Source organism: Hippoglossus stenolepis, chromosome 24, assembly GCF_022539355.2.
Source record: "Hippoglossus stenolepis isolate QCI-W04-F060 chromosome 24, HSTE1.2, whole genome shotgun sequence".
NCBI lineage: Eukaryota > Metazoa > Chordata > Actinopteri > Pleuronectiformes > Pleuronectidae > Hippoglossus > Hippoglossus stenolepis.
In genome coordinates, this window is record NC_061506.1 from 618,067 (window position 1) to 640,269 (window position 22,203).

Genomic DNA, 22,203 nt, shown 5'->3' on the forward strand with positions numbered 1-22,203 from the left:
GAACAAATTCCCTGAAGGAGTTGATATCGTGTTCACAGAGACAGAGACAGACGGAGGGACGACGTGAAAGGGAATAAAACAGATTAACAAGTTAATAAATGATAAATAAATAAATGAAGTCAAACAGAGAAAAGTTCTCATGGTTCCTGTGTTTCTGAAACTGATAAAAGATCTGTTCATCTTGTTAAACCCAGACTTTTTAAATGATGGTTTCCACAGATTAGAGTTTGTATAGGTTCCTATTCCTGATGAAAAGAAGGTCTCAGACCCTGAAAAGTGTTTTCCAGTGGACATCCCATAATCCCACTCGGCACGTTCCAACGACAACAAGGTTTTTTCTGTGGGAGCAGCTGGTGGAGCAGTTTCCTCGGGGCTGGGAGGAGGAGCAGAGTCTGCATGCGCCCACTCAACGGCTCCAAACACAACTAATTACAGCCAACACATCCCAGCAGGACTCAGGGGTCAAGTGTTTGACCTCTGGGGTCAAACGCCTCATCAGGAGACTCTGTCTTCGTTCTGTTTGTCCACCGCTCGTAAACAGCTCCACGAGCAGGAAGCCGACGAAGACGCCGGAGCTGCAGGGACGACGCCGACCTTCATCAGATACAGACAATGTGAGAGACGCTGGAGTTCAGTGAAATGAATCGTTTCAGGGAGAAAACAGTCGCCTCCTAATCTGACAGGTGAAGAGCGGAGGAGTCGACTGGGACATTGTGCTGCTGCAGCTCAGGGAGGAGGGAGGGGGGGGGGATAAGTACCTGTTGTGTTTCTGCAGCTGATGTTTAAAATAAAACTGGATCAGAAAAGGTCAAAGTCTCAATCAATCAATCATCAATCAATGGACTGACAGTTTCTGTGCATCACTTATATTTATGACTTCAGAAACTTGACATGAATCCTTCTCAGCTTCTTCTTTGCTGGTTTCACAACTGGTTTTAATGATGTGATGAGAACTGGATGTAAACACGTGGATTTGTGCCTCGAGCTTCACACGTGAGAAGTTTAAGATCAACGAGGGAACAACATTTAAAGTAATTAGTGTTTTATTATTTATTGAGTCACAGCTCTGGAGTTTAATGAAGCAGTGATTTGTTATTTCTCATGTTTCATGTTCGCCAGCTGCAGCTTCCAAACATCAACCTCAGTGTTTTGAATTCTTTTCATCTCCTTTATAACAGATTTCATCTATTTTCTGGATTTCTCTCACATTGAAAATGTCCCAAAGTTCTGACTTCTGACGTGAGTAATGAGGAGGAGCAGCTTTCAGGATAAAGCAGCCTGACTCCTCAGAGGAGGAGGAGCAGGAGGAGGAGGAGGAGGAGGCGTTCTTGTTCTTAAAGACGAAGGCGTGCGCAGGTACTAAGTGGATTATGAGCGGACTCTGCGATGTCAGGTGACACGAGAGCTGTTTCATCCTGTTGCTCGACATCAGCAGGTCCAGCACCAAACCCAGGAATGTGAGTGGAGGAGGCCTCCTGTCAACAACAATCAAAACCAGCTAGCATGGTTATTGTGTCTGCATCGCCCCCTGGTGGCTGGCTGTATAAAGACGATGACACGTCTCCATGAGCTCGACTTCAGCTTCTATCATGTGTCAACCTGTAGGTGGCGCTGAGGTCGAGATGATTCATCCTCTGGGCATCATGAATGTTTCTGTTCGACCTTTAAACAGATGTAAAACTTTGACGTCACGATGGCATTAAAAATAAACTCTTACAGGATATTGAGCTTTAAAACTAAACGAATCCTCTTCCTGGTGGAAATTCATCCTCTGGAAACCACGAGTGATCTAAAGTCTGGAAGTCTGGAGCGCGCTCTCAGCTGATTGTGGGTCAGTGGAACAACATAAGTATTTTTAAATCTATGGAAAGGCTGTGGTTCTCAGAGGAAGCGCCGGCCGCCTGCGTGGGGAACGAGGCCCCTCGGTCCACTTCGGCTCCACGTTCACACACCACGTTGAGGATATCGATTGGATTTTCCATGCGAGGGAGAATCGGGGGAGAGTTGATGCTCTCCCACAGGAAGCTGTGGTATTTCAAGGCCGTGCACAGGTAGACGAGATCAGAAAGTGCTGCGACTCAAGTGGAAATCAAGATGTGGACGTCTCTGTGAAAAGAAGGTTCCTGAGGCTCCTCCTGAAAGAGACAGGTTCCATGTTCAAACACTGATGATCTTCATTAGGACTCGAACCTGAGGCCACGACGTGTTTCCAAGAAGCTCCGAGCTCTTTACGCTGTTACATTAGCAGCTGCTGGAATGTGCACACGCATTATAAAGTCTTTAACTAACCCCCCTCATACGTGCTGCTTCTCAGTATGTCGTGATCTGCTGACTGAACACCTGCTGCATTGTTACAGAGCGTCATAGCGTTTAGACATTCATGGTTTCCAGAGGATGGACTTCACAGTAAAAGTTTAAAGATGGTTTGTGTCATCTCAGCTCGTTCTTCTCTCACTGATGTTTGTTCCAGTGTCTCTGATCAGATTCTTTTTTATTAGATAAACACGAGACATCATGATTGACAGCTGCCTCCTGATTGGTGGAGAGCGTGTGTGGGCGGGTCCTGCACAGCCTCTGATTGACACTTGGAGATGCTTGGGTTTCAGGAGGGTGAAGACGAGTCGTCCATGTTCGGTCTTTAGGATCCTGACTTCACATCGTCACGTGTTTACAGCTGATCGGAGTCGTTCTTCTCCTCCGGTCTCAAGTGAAGTCGCTCGTGTTCCCTCTCAGCTGGTTCCTCGGGATCTGGGCGATCTTGCATTTTTCTAAACTCCAGCGAGTCACTAAAGCTGAGACGTAAACACGTCTAAGTGGCTTCTAACATTTCAGACATGTGGAAACTTTCTCCATCAAAGGCCATAACGTGGACTGGAGCCTTCACCCGGACGCAGAGATAGAAGAGGAGAAGAAGAGCGATGTGGTTGTGAGGGGCGTCACCGCTCGCCGCTGCCGCTCGTTCTCATGAGTTTATGGTGGAGAATGACTGGAATGTTCCACTGCACTTATCAAAATATGCACCGTGCATCTCCAGGTTTGTCTTTCACCCGAGGCTCCAGCAGCCCCGTCCGACGCCTTATCAGCCTTCTGCGAAACGGAGGCGAGCGTGACACGTTCAGCGCTTCGCTCCTGGAACAGCACGACCTCGGGGGATTAGTGTCTCAGGAGGTGATTGACAGCTCAAACTCAGAACTAATGATGGTCAGTCACAGTTTAACCCGGGTGGCTCTGCAGATTGAAGTGTTTTCAGGAGATGGAAACAGAAACACGTTACATCTGTATTCATAATGTTTCTGTGCAGATGATGCAGCGGTTTCTCTACGTGCTGAGAGGATTCTACTCGTCTGGTTCCTGAGGCGGCTCCACATGTTTAGCATGTTCCTGTGTGTTGGAGCATTTTGTGTTTGTTGCTCACACGTGTGACGCTGAGTGTTTCCAGATAGCAGCTTTAGCTCTGTCATGAATTAGCTGCAGTTAAAGCACAGAGGTTTCTTTGTTCTTTAATGGAATGAAAAGGTAGTTTCACTGTCGTCGGGAGAATCTGCAGCGACTGCGCTCGTGTCCCTGAACACACCACGACTTCATCTGAGACTTCCTCGAACTCGTTGTTCAGGTCGTTTCCACGTCTCAGTTCAGAGGAGGAACCTCAGGGAGACGCTCAACCAGAGAATCTGCATATTTTATAATGTCCACTTACTGTTTTATGTATTTGAGATGAAGTTTGTAATTTAGAGTTTCGCAAAGTAAACTAAATATTTTAGAATTGAGATAAACAATCATTTTGAGTGAGTTTTTAATCGTTGATGTATTTTTTCGCCGTATAAACTTACTGAGCTAAACTTTGTTTTCAGCACATTTCATTCCTATGGACAAAAATATATAATATTTGGATGTAAATAATAAGTTCAGGCTGTTTTTAAGAATTTTGGAGCTAAAATATTTGTATGGAAACAAAACAAAAGCGTTGTAATAAAACACAAACCATGTAAAAGCAGATGGATCCGTTCGGTGCTCGGTTGATTTCCATCTCGTTACTTCATCGCTGGACAGTTTCAGTCTTTGAGCAGCTCAGGTGTTAATTCTCTCTCGTGCCTCGTTCCACAGGCGGCGGCTGGATCAGAGGTTCTTCCTCCTCCTCCTCCTCCTCCTCCTCCTCCTCCTCCTCCTCCTCCTCCTCGTCGTGTTGTTGTTGTTCAGACGCCTCCTGACTCACGCGACAGGCATTCGCCGGCTGTCTCTGGTCTTCAGGACACCAGGGTTCACTGGTGTCTCGCCCCAAAACACTTCCAGATATCAGAGGGAGACATGAGTCATAGTCTCAAGGTCTGAAAATATCACAAGAAGCTGCGGCTTCTGGAACACGACAACAAGTCGGCCTGGATCGCTCAGCGCTGCAGGTGGGACTCAAACACGTGAACAAAGAGTGGCATGAAGAACTTTCCAGGCTGCTCAGTGCAGACGTGTCAGACTGAGTTTTATTCTTATTCTCTTTTCATCTTGATCAGATTGTTATCAGCATTCAGGAGTTTCTATTCCTCTGATGAGACGGAAACTGAATCAAACTTCAGTCTCAAAGAACAGACGTGAGCGCAGGGGGCCAATCAGGGGCCCCGAATCAGGGCCCCGCACCGCAGTGTAAGAAACCGGGGGTTTAAGCAAAGACGGGGGTGAACCACAGGAGGCGGCGCTCTGATCTCTTATCAGGAGGTTAAAGATGGTGGTCGGCAGTGATGTAATTCATCTTGTACTTTATTTTTGGGGCGCTGACGGGGGGGTGTGGCACATTGTGTCCCCTAAACGCTCCAGATGGTTGGTTAAGCCGGGGCTGCTGCTGGATCACTGCGTCCAACTGACCCGCACGGCGGCGAGCGTCCTGCCGCCGTGAATATTCATGAGCAGGAGAAGAAGCTGTGGAGAGCGAGCCGGCCTCATTAGAATATTCATACCACAGAGGCTTCATGAGAATGACGTGCCGGCCTCATGAATATTCACGAGCTGCCTCTAATCTAATGGCGAAGACGGCGCCCCCGCGACCGGCAGCACCTCCGATAATGAGAGGCTCATTCATAAGTGTACAGTGAGCAAGCTGCCATTTTGGTTGCCTGATTAAGCCTGATGCTTATCCCTGTTTCTAGGTCAGGGAGACATACCAAAAGCATTAGAGCATCAAGAAGGGGGCTGATGACATGGTGAGGAGAACAGGGAGCACGCCGAGCCGCGCTGTAACCAGCAGCTGACAGATGGCTTCATACCTGTGTCTTTAACGTGTCCCTCACGGCTCCTCCTCCGTCTCTTCTGTGGGACGTATTGTTGAGGAAAGTGGGACAAAGCAAGTTGCACAGGGCTCAATGGGGGACACTTGCTTTTCTTGGAAACTCCCAATTAGGCTTTGTGTTCTCACTGAAATGTTTCTTTTGAGTAATTGACAGTAATTTAAAGGAAACAAAAACAAGGCCCATCCATTCTCTGAACAGGCCACGTGTCTCCAGGCTCAGTGAAGAGGGGCAGCTCATCCTGTGGCCCTGGCAGATCGGTTTCTCCCTCCTGGTTCCGCTGCTCGTGTCCGGGCAGGTCTGCTCTTGTTTCAGGGCTCCACTCTGTGAAGAAAGGGTTAAAGCGTGGTTACCGGAGCGCCGTTCAGGCTGATTTACTTTTCTTCCTCCTCCTCTCTAAGGGTGCTGGGTCCCTGAGCTGCCGCTCGGCTCTCTGGGGCACGTACTTGTGGGGCACATATATTCTCTCTCATTAGTTCTGCAGATTTGGGGCCCTCGGGGTACTCCTGTGCACATGTGTTGGGAGTGTGGTTCCCACTGTGCTCTGCAGCTCTGATTGAGTCTCTGATTGCCTTGACATTCGGGGGGCTGCAATTCTTGTGTCATGCCCGGCCTGATGAATTGGCGGAGCAGGAAGGGGGTGGGGGTCGGAGCACACTGAGCTGTTGTTGTCGCCCTGAGGTTCTCGGCTCCCGGCCTCCGAGCTGCAGGACTGATGGAATCTGGTTCCAGCCCCTGACAGTTCAGATCACCTGACAGCGCCCGGGGGCTCTAAAGCCCCTCACATCTGGATCCTCTGCGTGAGGCTGAACAGGTGAAGAGTCTCGTCGTGACTTCATCACACCCAGGTCCAGTCCCGATGCTTCTACCAGAACCCGTTGACCCAGTGAGATCTCCCAGTTCAAGGTGAGTCCTCGGGCCCACCCACTGCTGCTTGCTTCTCCTCAGCCCTCCTCACGTCAAACTGTCAGACTGGGAAAACACTCCTCTCCTGTTTCATGCACACGGTGTACTTTTTACTTTTTAATGGCGTGATAAGCTCCCCCACTGGACAGACTGTGTTGTTGTCTCTGCATGGACAGCAACACAGTGACTGGGTCTCACCTCAGTCACCTCACAGCGAGCCGTCCCACTGCTCCTGAGGTCAGCGCCTCCCAGTCCGTTAAGCTCCTGGTATGAGTGACTTCATCGGCTAAGAAGCCACTCGCCAAAACACTGTACAACTCATATAATTAAGAGGCTTAGACGACTTTGTGCAGGAGAACAAAACGCCATTATGGTCTTAACGCGGATTTGGTGTTGAATTATTTTTCAGTATAACCACACACTTAGCAGATTATTGGCTGAGCGGCGGCGAGGCGGCGGCTGGACGTCGAATCCCTCGGCTGCAGGAACAGGAGCTGGAAGATTAACGAGCGCTGTGGTTTTTTTCCAGGAATCACAGGAGTCATGATGCTCAGGATACGTGAGGGCTGCTGGCACCGGGCCGGCCCCGCTCGGGGTCCAGTGTAACGGCGTAAATCAAACTGGGAAGATAAAATGTCCCGAGGAGAAGCGGAGGTTGTTCGAGCTCACGTCTAAATCCAGCTTTCTAAGTTTAATGGTGGAAATAAAAAAGAGGCAGAGTTCAACAGGCTCGTTCTCAGTGTGAGTCGATCACAAGAGACGAGACTGAAACACATCAGAGCCTCAAACGCTCTTTAAGAGTCAGGTGAGGTCGACTGTGACACACAGACAAGGAGTCTCACAGGTTCGTCAGGTAGAAACAGAAGAGTGGAACAAATCAAACATGGAGAATCAGGACATGTATCTCATGTTCTGTGGATCAGAAGCAGATGAATCATTAAGATGCTTCAGCTGAACGTAGCCAGACGAAGACATGACAGTCCTCTGAATGAACACCAGTAGGTTATGAACGGCTTCATGTGCATATTGAACTCGGTGTTTTCTCCCACACACTCACAAAGAAAACCATCGATGGATTTGCATAACGAATCATCGCCAGAAGGCGTCGGAGCCAAAATCCAGTGAACTCGTTTAACCTCGCTTGTTTCAGGGCATTTCTGACGGACCTGGTTCGAGCACGTGCTAACATGTGTAACACACACACAGACACACACAGACACACACACACGCAGTATTCTCCAGGAGAGATGGCAACGATTCAAGAAGGCAGCTATTAAAGCAGCTTACTCCTTCTGTTTCACTTCATGGTGAATGTGAGTCGCTGCTCAATGAGTGACATCATCCTCAGCCTCATACAAACCTCGGGCCGGAGCCGACATCTCATTCCAGGGGACTTGAACAAACATTGGCAACGACCACGAGGGGCATGAATGTTCCTCTCACACACACACACACACACTGGGCATGGTGATGGATAAAGCGTTTAGCTGCAATCACCATCATGGTCTAATACGCTGAGATAATTTATGTTAATATATGTCGGGGTGTATATTTACTTTAAAGGCCGCCTGATAAGGATCATGTGGCGTGTTCTGTGCCGAGCGTTGGGGAATACAATTGGGAGATTTGTTGCGGGGGCTCTGGGGCCCCCGGTGGCCCCCCGTGGGGCCTGAACAGAGCGGCTGTGGTCTCAACACACTGAGGCAGTGTCTCCGCCTCGGGCTCTGTCCATCACTCACGGGCTGTCCGTCAGAGCTCGCCGTCCCCCGGGTGCGTGAATTAGAGGCTGGAGCTGGACCCGGAACATGATTCAGCAGCTTCTCTCTGCCGCTCAGTGACGGAGGACAAGTCCAACTTTCTGAAACCTGGAGCTGCAGGAGGAGAAGTTCTCTGCTCCTCCTGCAGCTCCAGGTTTCAGAAGGAGTCAGGGTTGTGTTTAAGGAGCTGGATGAGCTCCGAGCATCATGATAAATAATCAGAACACTGAGATTTGAGCTTGGTAGAAAAACTAACTTGAACTAGATGACACGACCAGAGAGATACCAAGCTGCACAGAATCTCATCTCATCTCATCTGGCTCCTCTCTGGTGTTTGGTTACGTTTCTTCACGGTGAAACTACTGGTGTTAAAGGTTGAAGTCACGTGACGCATGTGCAGTAAATGCAGCAGCAAACATCAGGACTCTTCATCTTCATCCAGTTTCTGAGTAAATCTGGAGAAGTTCTCTGTTTTCCTTCCCTCGTGCACGGACCTGCATCCATCAGCTGCAGCCGACACATGACTGACGGCTTCATGACACAGAGGAGCCTTGTCAAGTCCGGGCGTCTTCATGAATGTCTTCATCTGCTCCGTGGAAACACAACACGTGAACAGCAGCCACTCTGTAATGTGCACGCTGTTGTTTCAGCAGCTGAGCAGCTATCAATCACTGCCGCTTGTTATCGTGTCCTTCACGTGAGCGACGGTCGTCTAAGAATAATCATTTCTCCACCTTCATGGAGTCGTGAGGAGCAGAGGAAACCAAATGTTCCTGAAGGTGAAGCTGCAGTTTTACGTCTTTAGAGTCTAAATAAAACAATATTTAAGATGAACATTATGATCTTGAACTTGAGTAAAATGTTTACTTTAGATCCATTCAAACAGGATGACAGCGACCTCTGACCTTTAGACTCATGTCCCTGTCTGAAGATAGTACAGATTTAAACTCTGTGCTTCAGTTTTCAGTTGAGGTCAAATCGAGCTGCAGATGCAGACAAGGCGTCCTCCATCATTACAGAGGAGACGCACGCACGAGGCCGAGGCGTTCCACGACCACGACGACCGCCGACGCTCTGGACAAGATGTCACGTCAGGAAATAAATCACCATCAGAGGCGAGTCTCCCATCACGTAGTGGGAGCCGGCCTGTGCAGCCTTCTAATCAGGCCTGAGAGCGGCACCGAAACCAGCTGCAGCGCCGATATGAGAGGGACGTTTCATGAGAAAACAGGTGAGACGCTTCTCTGCCGGCTTTGATGACTGAGACCGACATCAGAAAAACACCAGCGCTCTTCTCCTTCCTCCTCCATGCAGCAGCAGGAGAGGAGCCATGTGGCTCTGGGTCACATGTACAGTAGTTGAGACGTGTCAGGACGCTGGAACGTTCCCATATCTCAGCATAACTGGAACAAGATGTCCTCTGGGGCCATCGCCAGCAGAAAGGCAAATGGCTTTCCTGGAGGAGGGGGCGAGCGGCGAGGGCACGGGGCGAGATTGAGTTGGAAAGGCGAGGGAGAGAATTGGAATGGCAGTGGGCCGGGTTCCTAATGCACACAGCGAAGGCCAAAGTTTAGAGCCACTCTGTGCCGGGAATACCAAGCGCCCGGCTCCCCGCTCGGCGGACAATGGGCTGATGGGTGTGCTACGGCAGCTTAATTTTCAAAGAGCCAGAAGCGAGCGCTGCCCATTTCTTTCAGCGCTGAGCAACAGGCCTAAACGACATAAAGACACATTGTGAACGTGGCAGAGACGGAGCCACCGAGTTTCACAGGAATCTGCTGCAGAGCTCGACTTTATCAACGGAGACTGGGAACGTCTTCAGAGACTGGGAACGTCTTCAGAGACTGGGAACGCAGCTGAAAGCGTTTATCAGACTCGTCCTCAGCTCCTGCTCCACATGTCCATCAAGTTTCTTCTATTCAAACCAGTTGAGGTCCCATGATGCATCTGGATTGTGTGTTTGAATGGTCCAACCTGTAGAAATATGATGTTTATGGTTTGTGCGTCGCCCTGGACCTTGGTCACCATGGTTACAAGAACAGCAACATACTCTTCATCTGTTGCTGTAGTTACAATAAGTTCAACTTATGGAACGGTCGCGGTTTGGTTACGTTTCAGTTTGATAGTTTTAAGAAAAGATTGTAGTTTTGATAAAGAAAGTACGTCAGTGTTCAGGGTTGGGTCATGTTCGTTGCCATGGTTACAGTAATACAAAGTGTCGCTCCAATCAAAGCTCCTCACGTGGAATTAGTCTCGTTGCTCTTTGTACTACGTCACCTGACATCCTCTTATACTATATATACTTATAGATTAATATGTCAAGCACAGAATATCATTTGAATATTCACAGTGACCCTCCTATGCTAATGTCATAACTACTACGACCACTAGGGGTCAGTCTCATATTTCATCTTTCAAAGCCACATCTAAACTCTGCTAATTCTTCTTGTTCTTTACGAACTTACTCATAATTCATGCTGAACGTGTTACATGTGTGTTTGAGGAGCTCTGGGTCTTTCCCTGTTTCTGTCACAGTCGTTCATTTCCAGTTCCATGCCGACGAGGCAGCGACAGGACGCTGAGCTTCACTGGAACTTTCCCACTTGATCATCTAAACTCCAGCTGATGCTCAGACTTCAGTTCCGTGAGCCGTCAGGTTCCTCAGGTGTCAGACGCTCTGCCGACGCCGAGCGTGAGCGCAGCCTCCAGAGGAGATTTGAGGATGTGCGACTCATTAACGAGCGGAAACGACTTGATCATATGGAGATTTTTCCGCTGAGCGTGACGAGGGGAACTCCAGCGATGGCAGTGATGGATCTGACCTGCAGCTCCACTTCATCCTGGGACGAGCCCGACCTGCTGCTCCGAGTTTCACATTCACATCGTCCCCTGATGGCTTTTACAGCAGAGTCTGGACTTTGTCTTTGCTTGTTGGGATTTTTTAATTCAGCTTCTTGACGTTTTAACTTCTCAACCCTGAGCAACTGGTCTGTTTCTGTCCGGCTGCTGAATCAAGCGTTTAAAGAGCTTTTCATGGGATGCAGCAGTAGAACGACCTCTGCTGGTCCTGAGCTCTGGAGGAGCCTGTTCATCGCTGCAGGAGGACACTTGATTTAAGAACTTTGACGAGCTAAAGACTTTGTGCTGATAAAAATCAAAGTAATTCTTGTCACTGACGCTGTGTGAACTGAACGGTAATAAATCAATTTGATTAACATTCACTTCTTATCCCAGTTGTAAGGTTTCCCAGACGTCTCCCTCCTGATCCAGGTTGTCCTGGTTGATCCTGAGGCCTGATGGGATGTGAAGTCCGTCCAGTGAGTTCTGGATCCACCCTGTCTCCTCCTGGTCCCGGTCCAGTTAACCTCCAACAGACGGCGCCCAGGAGCAGCTGTCCTGCACCGAGCTTCCTCCGGATGTCTGAACTCCTCACTCAGACCCTGAGGTCGATCCGAGCCACTGAAACTCATTTAGAAGAACTGGTATTCGTGACCTCGTTGTTTCTGTCAGAACTCGTGAACAAGACTGAAACTCGCTGTGAGTTTTCTGGACATTTTCCTGCTGAACTCTCACTCAGACATTTGTGTTCTCCCCTCCAGAACATTGAGGAGCACGTGCAGACTCTGGAATGGAAGCCGCTCATGTCCTCATGTTTCCACTGTGATTGCTCAGATTGTGAATTCAGGTCCGTATTCCATGTGCATGTGAACCTCGTGCAGTCCTCCACCTACAGGCCGAACGTCTCGCTCTGCAAGATGTTCGAGCTGCGAGCAACAGCGGCGCTGACGGCGGCTCCGCTCCACGTGTCCATGATTAATCTGCTGGTCATTAGGCTCCGCGCAGCGCCGCTGAAACCCGATCCTTTCACTGCTCACTTTTTTTTGTTGTTGTTGTTTCTCAGGGCCGGCAGTGAATTAGCCGAGCGAATACATTAGCATACTAAACACCAGCGGCCGAGCAGCGCGGTGAGAGACGAGCTGGAAGCTTTTCTCAGAGCACAGCTTCTCTCTCAGGAAGTCAAGTTTACATGTGAGTCACTCAGACATAACCACAAGCCTTCCAGAGGAGAAGCTGTTATTTACAGAGACTCTCAGGTTTCTCACATGATTTGTGCTCAACTCACTTTCAGAGATTCTTGTTCCTAAATCTTTAGTTAAACCTGGATTTACATCTTTTAAATATCAAACTTCATCGTATCAGTCTCCTGAAACGTTGAAGGGCACCAAACTCTAAAGAGTTTTTTATGAGAAAAGATGAATTTCACAAACTTTGGGAACGTGCAGGACAACAATGCAAACTAAAAAAAGAATCCCTGATTTGTATGGTGCTGCCCGTGGAGGCAGGCGGGGGGGTTCATTACCATAACAAGTGCAGCGCTACCAAAAGCCATTTTGCTTCCTTTGTTTCAGCTAAGCAGCTGTCATTTGCAGAACATTATGCATTTTGGATTCTTCTATGCTAATTTTTTGAGGGACAATTTTTCCAACAATAAGCACTCGGGCATCTAACAGAAAGCCTTTCATGGCACAGACCCCGGGGTGCCCCGCGCCGTGCCAAGTCAAACAATGGCTTATTGCTCTGAGCAAGCACATCTCAGCCCTTCACTGAGCATCAAGTTCCCAGCACACCACCGCCCCCCCCCCCGACCCGCCCGGCCACATGCAACACACACACACACACTCACAGGTCCCCGGGGCCGCGGGCCATTAATCAAGATATTAATCAATATTGACTGGGACATGCATGTAAATTCCTTTGTTGGATGACGAGCGGTGTGAACATGATGAAGTGCACGTATCACAGGTCTGAGAGCGATGGAATTAATCACATGTAGAAGGTCGAGGCCTCGAAGACCTGGAACCACTCGAGGTCCAGACGGGGATTTGTTCCACTGAACTTCACCAGGACCGAAGAAACAAACTTTACACCTTCTGACAAAGAGTTAAACGTGATGGAGACGGGATCAGATCCCAGAGAACTCAACGTGGTTCCTGGAGGAAACGTTTGCTCCATCAGCTGAGGAAGACCATGAGCCACAGGTTTCTTCATCGCGCTCTCTCAGAGATCCTCCTCTACACCCTCAGTACGAGCTGTCACAGTCAGGGAGGAACTTTGTTATGTCTGCTGCACGGAGTCAACACACTGAGCTCCGTGTGTTTGGTGCAATTCAGAATCAAGTTAATATTTAGTTTAACCGTCCTGATGCTTGTTTTAGTGAGACGTCCTCTAACTGCGCTGGTTTCTCCTGTGAGCACGACAGGAACATAAACACACAATCAGTCCATCGCGTGGCTCCTCTGGTTGGTCGCCGCTGAGACTCTCACACTCCTCACATATAGGTCAGTCTGTTGCTGAACAATCGGGGTCAGATTCTACAAACAGTTGATGTTTCACAATAATATAATTACTTACTGCTCCAGAGCTTTTCTTTTCTTTCTGCTCTGTTTACACAAGTGACTCAACCGGGACTTTGTGTCTGCATCTTCCTCTTCTTTGTTTCAGGACACCGGCTGTGGAACCCTCGGAGATACAGCTTGAACCTGAGTCAGAGCCTCAATATGCTGTTTATTATAATACTTTAATGGCTAAATGTTAACACACAATCTGGTTATTGTTCACTTGAATATTATCACCACTTGAATATTATTTCAAGATGTCGCATTGGAAAAGAAATCACGTGCAAATCATAGAGTGAGGATGAAGGCTCATGTCAGAAAATGCAGATTTCGAAACGTTAAAGTCTCTGAAATCTCATGTGATTGTTTATTTCACTGGGTTTTCACATCTGGAAACGTGAGAGCAGCAGAAGTACTGTAAGACTACAAATGAATGTAAAAAGCGTTTAGACTCACATCAGATAAAATGTGTTTGGATCAACTTTTGAATTATGATAAAGGAAGGAACCCATCATCTCTCTCTTCACGTGTTCACAGAGGCGTCTCCATCTTTTCATCCTTCATAGAAAAGAATAAATGGAGTTGATGTTTCCTATCGATCCTGAAGCTCTTAACAGAGCCTTTTAGAAGTGAACTGAATTAGCAGAGTGTGTGTGTGTGTGTCTGTGTCTGTGTGTGTGTGTGTGCACGGGGTTCTACTTCATTGTATTACTTGAATTATAACAGTGCGTAGCCCCGGGCCCCGGCTCTCCCTGAACGGGCAAAGTCAACTCAAATTGGGTTATCGGAGACCTGGGGCTGAGCAGCCGGGCCACCAGGAATCCAAAATAAAGCAGCGGCCCCCTCTTCCCCCCCAAAAATAGACCACCACCAGAAACCAGGTTAGCACCGAGGAAGAAACTTCCCAAGGATGTAGCGTCTCCTCCACGTCTCCTCCACGTCTCCTCCACGTCTCCGCTCAGTCTGATTCAGGCGTGAGCTCGGAATGTGATTTTCAACCTTGAGGACGGAACAAAAGGGGGGGTGGTTTAGAGGTCATTGCTTGACCCCTGAGGGCAAAATCAATGGCGTCATTATCAGAGGGAACAAGGAGATGACATTCAATCAGCGGCGGGTGGAGAGGGAGCGGAGGTAAAAGTGCTCGATGGTGAGTCGGCCTTTTTACTCCGTCTCATCTCGGGCTGACACGCAGACAATGTCGTCAAAGAGTCTGAGCTCCTGATTGGACGAGGAGCGGCACCTCGGAGGAACCAGGCCGGAGGGAAGATGGACTGAAAGGAGAAAGAGACACGATTGTTCGGATTCATTCAAAACCAGCCACAGAAAAACCTATTTGACCGAAACGGGCTGATACTTGACATCATTTGTTTCTTCAGGATCTTGATGGAAAAGAGTCGCTCAGTTCCTGAAGAGGAAAGAAGCAGTTTGTCTCTGAGCTTCCCACAGCTTCTCGTATTCAAGCCTTCAGTATCTCTGAGGTTTCATTCATCCATACAGAAACTTCGGGGGGGTCACAAACGTTTGGAAAATAGTATCTGGACATTTTCTGAGTTCAAGAAACAAGGAAATCGACCTGGTTTCAGCTCGATTTGACATTAAAGAGCTTTAAAAGAGGAAAAAGTGGTAAAATGGAATAAACATTGTGATAATTCAAACTAAAATGTTCCATCACAGCAGATTCTACGTGTGGAAAATAAGCTCAAGTGGAACCAAACAGTGAAACAGCTGATTTTTTTTAATTCTCCTTGTTTTGGTTTGGGGGTGCATGTTTGAAAGATTCAGCGGATGTGAATGACGGCCATGGAGCGATGAGTGACGTAGTGTAGATTCATTCACAGGATAATCAGGCATGAATGCAGCGTGCAGTATGGATCATATCACGTGTGGGAGTGGGGGATGTGTGTGTGTGTGTGTGTGTGTGTGTGTGTGTGTGTGTGTTGTATGTGAAACAGGGGCTTCTAAGCACGGGCTTGTCCAAACATCTTGTCCAGCCTTATTCTGACAGCGGGATTAGAAGCACCTGCCACGGAGACAAAGGCGGGCCTCAAGCCAGATGAATGAAGTGCCACTAACAGCGAGCTCCGCCCACCCCCACCCCCCCAGTCCCGGCTGATCCCCGTCTTCTGCACCGAGGGCCTCATCTCAGATGTAATGAGTCAATTCAGCTCTGAAGGCTGAGGAGCAGACGTCAGGACGAGGCCCAGAGAAACGCTCTGCACCTTGAGACCGAGACGCCTCAGTGACGAGGAGACGAGCGTCAGCAGCAAACGTCTCCGGAGACAAACTGGGATTTTCACTCTGTAGATCGCTGAGAGGAAGAAAAGAGCGGCTGTGGAAGAAGGAGAAAGAAGGAGGGAAACGATCAGGTCTCTAAATCAGTGATTCTGAACTTCAGGGTTGAACCAGGATGAATGAGAACAGTCTCAACCCGGCGGTTCGATGCCGACGTGACCTCCATGCACCACACAGCGGGTTGAATGTCCTGCATGTGTGAAATTACTTGTTCAATAAAAGAGCTTTTCATAAATTATGGGTAAAAAGATGCTGAGTTCCCTGTGAGTGGAGGATAATGTCCCCAAAGCCTCCTCCTGCAGGATTCTGGGGGTGCTGGAGGAGGAGGATTACAGGGGGTTGTACGGGGTGACAGCGCCCTCGGGGATCTTTCTCCACGCCTCAGCATGGTGCTTGTCTCCCGCTCTGTTCCCTGATTGAGAGAGCGACCCGGGGGCTGCAGGCTGGTGGAGGTCGCCACAGGCTGCGGCCGCGTCCAGTCGGTCTGCATCAGACATCAGGGGGCAGAGTCAGGGCGGAGGAGGATGGACAGAGCTGATGGAGCTGGACAGAGGAAGGAAGGAGGCCTTCAGGTGCAATCAGACATCAACCACGTGTGAAGAAATGCTCAATAAAATCTATAAATCAACTTTTAAAAGTCTCAAGAATTAAATTTCCCTCTGTGATTTTTTGGTTTGACTTGTTTTTCTTCATGAATCAGATTCTTGGTGCAAAGTTTTGATAGAAATCTGCTGAAATGTGCTCAAATAACTGAATGAATAAATCAACCAGCTCTTCAAGCTCCTGGTTTGATTCTGGAGAACGTTTCTTGTTCCAAGTCGTCGGCCTTCATGTGGTTATTTAACTCACAGATTCCTGAGCTTGATCCTTGTTCATGTTGCTAAAGAATAAAATCTGAGTTTCCAGTGTCTCCCGATGTGGCGTTCCCTCCGTGGCCCGACCCGTGGCCCGACCCGTGGCCCTGGAAGCTGAAGATGGCGCTGGCGAGGGCTTGACGAGCGCTGCGTGTCGTGCCAGGACTCGTTTCTCCAGCTTCCTCGCACCGGCCCTGCTGGAGGTGGAGAGCTCTCCCCTTGGTATCATCCAACTGTCAAACATGAGCGCTCCCCACCGAGACGCATTTGGAACAGTCCTGTTTTCAGCCTCTGCGTGATTCCTGGGTGGTAGCTCCCCCCCCCTCCACCCTTTCTGGTCCAGTTCCCATTTGTAAGCCCTGAGGCGTTGACAGCAGCAAACATGACCATTGGGGTTCAGGCTGTTTTCTCTGTTCAGAGCTGGACAAGCTGCCGAGCTGTTGACTGACAGGTGAGGTTAGAGGAGGAGGCGTGAAGAAGACCAACCACACGGGTCAGAAGAAAAGAATCGGTTCCATTAACGCTATGACGAGAAAACACAATCTCCAGTAATTCTGACTTTTCATCACCCGATCCTTTCTGTATCATCATCAGGACACAGACGGACTCACCAGCCTCCTTCCAGACCGGCTCTCTAGAGAACATGTGATCACATCAAGCTGGTGAAGCAGCTGCCAGCTGTTGTCCTGTGTGTGGACAGAGGTTTGGACCAATCAGAGCCTGGCGAGGGGCGGGACTCCTGGCAGCTTCAGGTGCACTGATGAGCAGCTGCTCATCAACCGAGGCAGCTCCTAGAGAAGCTCCTGCAGCGTCAGGTCTACGACGTGGGTCAGATTACAGAAGGTTTCTCTCTTCTCTCGACCGGCTTCGCGTGACGGATCATTTAATCACCTGCCAACTACCTACACTTGGTCGCCTCCCTTGTTTTCATCTTATCTTGAAAGCGCCCGACAGTTTCCATTGGATCTTCCAGGAGGATTCTGTGCAGCACCACATCTGGAGCGTGGGGTTCAGCAGAAGAAGATCCAGATCGTGACCTTCAGCTCAGTGCCTCAGGTCTCCACCCTGAGGCCACGGGACTGGATCTGATGGAAACTGTGGTCGGTCTTTGTTGAGAAACTTTGTCAGGAAAAGACAACACGCTGAAGGTAAACACGTATCGGGTGAACATACTGTCGTGTTTATTCTGCAAACATGTTGAGCTCCACATCCTTTCTAATGCACAGATGATGAAACCTATACGTCAAACTGACTCTGGGGTTTAAACAAAAGCAGAAAGTACAATTTGTGCTGAATGACTGTGTGTTGGGCGGCACGGTGGTACAGTGGTACAGTGGGTAGCACGGTGGAACCCAATGCAACCCTGGACTTCCCTGAACAAGTCACAGGACGAGCGTGAAGAGCATCAGATCATTACATCTCGATCTAACACTGATTGGACTTGAGGAGAACGTCTGAGCAGAATGAGATTAGGCGAGGACCGCTCCACCGCTGCAGCAGAACAATAAACCCGATGGAATCAGGCGTGTTGACGCTGCGGCTCAGGACGGTTCCACCGTGTCCTGTTTGTGTTTCTGCAGAAAGACTCCAACATTCTTCACCTGTGCTCTAATTCCACATCTAACACATTTCTCTGCCAGGCTTGTTTTCTCCTCAGGTACCGTGACACCGGTGGGATCGCGGGTATGAAACGCGACTCGCCGTGACCAATGCTCTGTTGGGGTTACATGCGGTGGTCTCGGCGTCGCGGAGGCTCCCGGCTATAACTGACGGCGCAGAGAAAACAAAAGCGTGAAACGAAAGCCTTCTCTAAACGAACCGTGGGCGGCGATGAAGTCAGATGGTTAATCCTCGGCTTAACGTCGCACTCTGGACCCTGAGGTTTCCACTGCTCCAGATCTGGGGTTCGAACCACAGCTGGAGGTTTTCTTTCTCCGCCCACCTGCAGGAGTGAGGGATTTGGTAACTCTGATGCTGAAATGCAGCATCCAGATGTTCTCTGTGTACAGGACGGCGTCATGACAACATATTGAAGCAGCTCTCGTGTTTAAATGCGGTTCAGGACAATTTGATTGGCTCCACGAGGCCCGACCAATGTTTTCATTGAGTTAAAGTCGTCTTGTTAACGTGGGCGTTTGTTTTGTGGTGCGATTGTTAAAGTCGAACCAAAGCTCCTCACAGGTCAGAGCTCTGTCAAATAAAAACACCCACTCGTCTGCGCTGCGGCCTTTTGGTTACTTGCTGATCCCAGAGCTGCTCTGCTGGCTGCCTGCGGTCCACCGCTGCTGTGCTGCTCGGAGCAGAGAGGCTGCTGACGCCTGTCGACCCCGACCTGAAAAACAAGTCTGAGGATCAGGAACAGCTTCACCTCGGTTCTCTTCTTCTTCTCCTTCTTCTTCTTCTTCTCCTTCCTGGATTCAGAGGAAACAACACAAGCAACACTTTCTTTCACTTTGGGACAAAATGAAATAACAACAAAAACTAAATTACTGAAAATGAAACTTGAGAGTTTCTCACATTGTTTCACACCTAAGTTTTGGCTGAGGTGAAATCATGAACACACACACACACAGACACACACAGTTTCATAGATTTTAAATAAACGTAGACGTCTCACACTGTCGACTCTACGTTCTGAGTCCTGGTCAACACATAAATGTAGAGATTTCATAGAAGTGGTGATGAATGTGAAATAAAAACCAACATTAATATAATTCTTTAAAGATAAATCCTGCTTCTCGTTAACAGAAACAGAGCAGCCATCTTTGTTTGGACCCTGGACTCACAGTTTGAACTACTAAAGAATCTGGTATATTAATTCTCTTCAGATGAACACATCGTGTCTCGTCTGGTTAATCACAAAACGCTGCTTCCTGCCTGTGATCAGGAGACGTCTGGTCCCAGTGCGTGTCCTGGTGGTTTCAGCCCGGCTCCAGGTTAGTGGGTGGACGTAATGTGTGTTTAATTCAAGCTGTTACACGTCGGACCTGAGCAGCCTCTCGTCACTGCCTCCTCCACAACCAGGAGGAATCGGCCCTCCGCTCTCACAGGCCTCTGCACAATGGGCCAAATGAATCCCAGCACATCCAGCTTGGGAACGGCTCTGCCGCACATACAGTCTTCATCAATCATGGTCCGGATCTATTGTCAGGACGCTGAGAGTGCGACCCAGACGCCGCTGCTGCTGCAGCCCGCTGCTCCGGTCTGGGAACCAGAGGTTGCTGTAATAACATCAGCTCAAGCACGAAAATGCAAATGTGGGAAAAGGTCTGAATGAAGTCAGGGTCGTTAGGGACGGTGTCTGCAGCTGGACGCCGACAGGAGACGCTGATCTTCAGCAGGAACACGAGAGGAACACGAGCTCCACGTGTTCTGGAGCTGGTCCACTTCAGATCCTCACACACGTCTCCAGCTCCTGAACTAAACAACACATGACACAATACTGCAAATACACATCCACACGTTTTACACTGACTTCAGGTTAAAATCCTCAAGACACACGAGCTCAATCCTCCTGATTAAATCTACACTTATTATATCTACACTATTATATCTACACTTATTAAATCTACACTGTTGTTTCTTCTTACTTTACTTCATTAAAGCATCAAACAGCTTCAGGATCAGCTCATGATGAAATGTGACTCAAAGCTCAGAGCAGAAAACTGGTAATGAAATGAAGCTCGCCTCCGGGCTGAACCCACGGCTCAGTCAGACCACCTGAGTCCACCTCAGTCCACCTGAGTCCACCTGAGTCCACCTGAGTCCACCTGAGTTCACCTCAGTCCACCTCAGTCCACCTGAGACCACCTCAGTCCTCTGCTTTAGGGTCAGAATAATATCTGTGGACATGAACTCATCCTCCACTGGATTTTCTCGTGTTTAGACGAAGGTGTAAAAGTGAAGCATTCAAACATGCCACCTCACGTGCTCCCAGAATGCACCTGTCCTGGACGCTGAGCTCCCCCCCTCTGCTCTGCCGGACTCCGGGGCACCTGGGACACTTAGCGAGGGCCGTGTCTCAGATGAGACGCGTTGTCCCGAGCAGGATGTGCGTCGCTCGGACTTGCTGCTGCTGCTGTTGAGGAGACTCGAGGTTTACTGATGCTCCGGCCTGGAAACACCGGAGCCTTTGATCTGCAGCTACAGTAAAGTGACGGCTGCTCTTTCAGGCCGTCACTCATTAGGGAGCTCGTGCTGAAAAGGAAGCTTTGTGCGGGGACTCGTTTTAAGTTGTCTTTACAATAGATTACCACGAGCACGGGGACATTTCAGGCTGAGAAAGTCAATGAAAGACTATGCAAATTGCAGCGTGTACATCTCCGGATGAAAGGGACGCATCATGTGAACCTGAATAACCCCCCATCTCCTCCTGCTTTATGTTCCCTGTTGGAAACCCTCTTACAGCGGCCGGCACAGCGTGCTCAGCTTTGTGACAGGTGAAATATTTATCCAGGGAGAGACAGGGGACGGAGTCAAAGGCCGCCTATCTTGTTGAGACAAAGGCTATTGAAGCGCTGACAAGCTTGTGCATGGACCGGCCCAGCATGGCTCGGAAAAGTGGTTGTAAGCGATTGAAAGTGAGACAACCGGGGAAGAAAGGAGGGTGTATCTCCGGGCGGCTCTGGGCCGTATGACGCTGTAATCTGGGCTCCTTTTAAAAGCCATCTCTCGCCGTCAGGACGCCGGGTTTCTCTCACGCTGAGGACGGGAGCGTGGAGACGGAGCCTTTCAGGAGCGCTCGACTTCTGCCACGGTGGCTGGGCCCAACTATCTGATAGCCTTTCTCCTTTTACACGGTGGCCTTTATCGCCCGGCTGAATGGAGACAAAGTGCCCTCACCTGACCCGGCCCTCGTGCACTCTTTCAGGATTCTCACCGCGTCGGCAGAAACACTCTCAGGCTTGAACACCACAAAGACGACCATCCAGCGAACAGCAGAATCATTGGACACATAAAGAGGCTCTACAATGGGTTCCCATGGTAACCCAGCGTAACCACCAGCTTCCAATCGAAACCAGGAACGTTCCTGTGTCACATAAATAATTAAAGTCATGAATTAATGATTCCACATCGTATTGTTACGATCGATTTCCAGGTCCAGATGTAAGTTTAAAGGTCAACATCACGTTTTCTTGGGCGTTTGGTTTGAATCAGTTATTTGATGATATAAAAACAGGCTGACTGAGATATTTGGGCTTTCTTTCTGGATATTGGGACGAAGTGGAGACGTGTCGTCCATCTTCGGTTTGTTTGCTGCAGGACTGAACAGATTTACAGGTTACAGAGTAATTCATGGGAAAGAAGATGATCACATTTAGAGGAGTGACGTGTTGTGAGATGTGGTTGAACTTCAGGGGCCTCGCTGTTCCTCGTGAACTCTTTTCCTCCCTCTGAACACACAGGGGGGGGGGTTTAATTGATCACTTGAGATCTACTTAAGGAATCAAAGCTTCTTCAACTGTCGCTCTGCGGCGGCTGAGGATCAGTGAGTCAATGAAAGATGACTTCTCCAGTTATCTCCGTCCTTTCAGGCTCTCGCTCTGCAAACACAACAATAAAAGCCTTTGAGTGGAAGGCCCCGCCCCTCTCCTCGTTAAAGGCAGCCAGGCAGCGCCGCCGCCGCCGCCACCGGACACAAGGTAGATGATTATCAGGTCACATCTATTTGACCTTGAATTAGCCTTGACCTTTATGCTTGACCACCTCAGCCCAGGTTGAAACG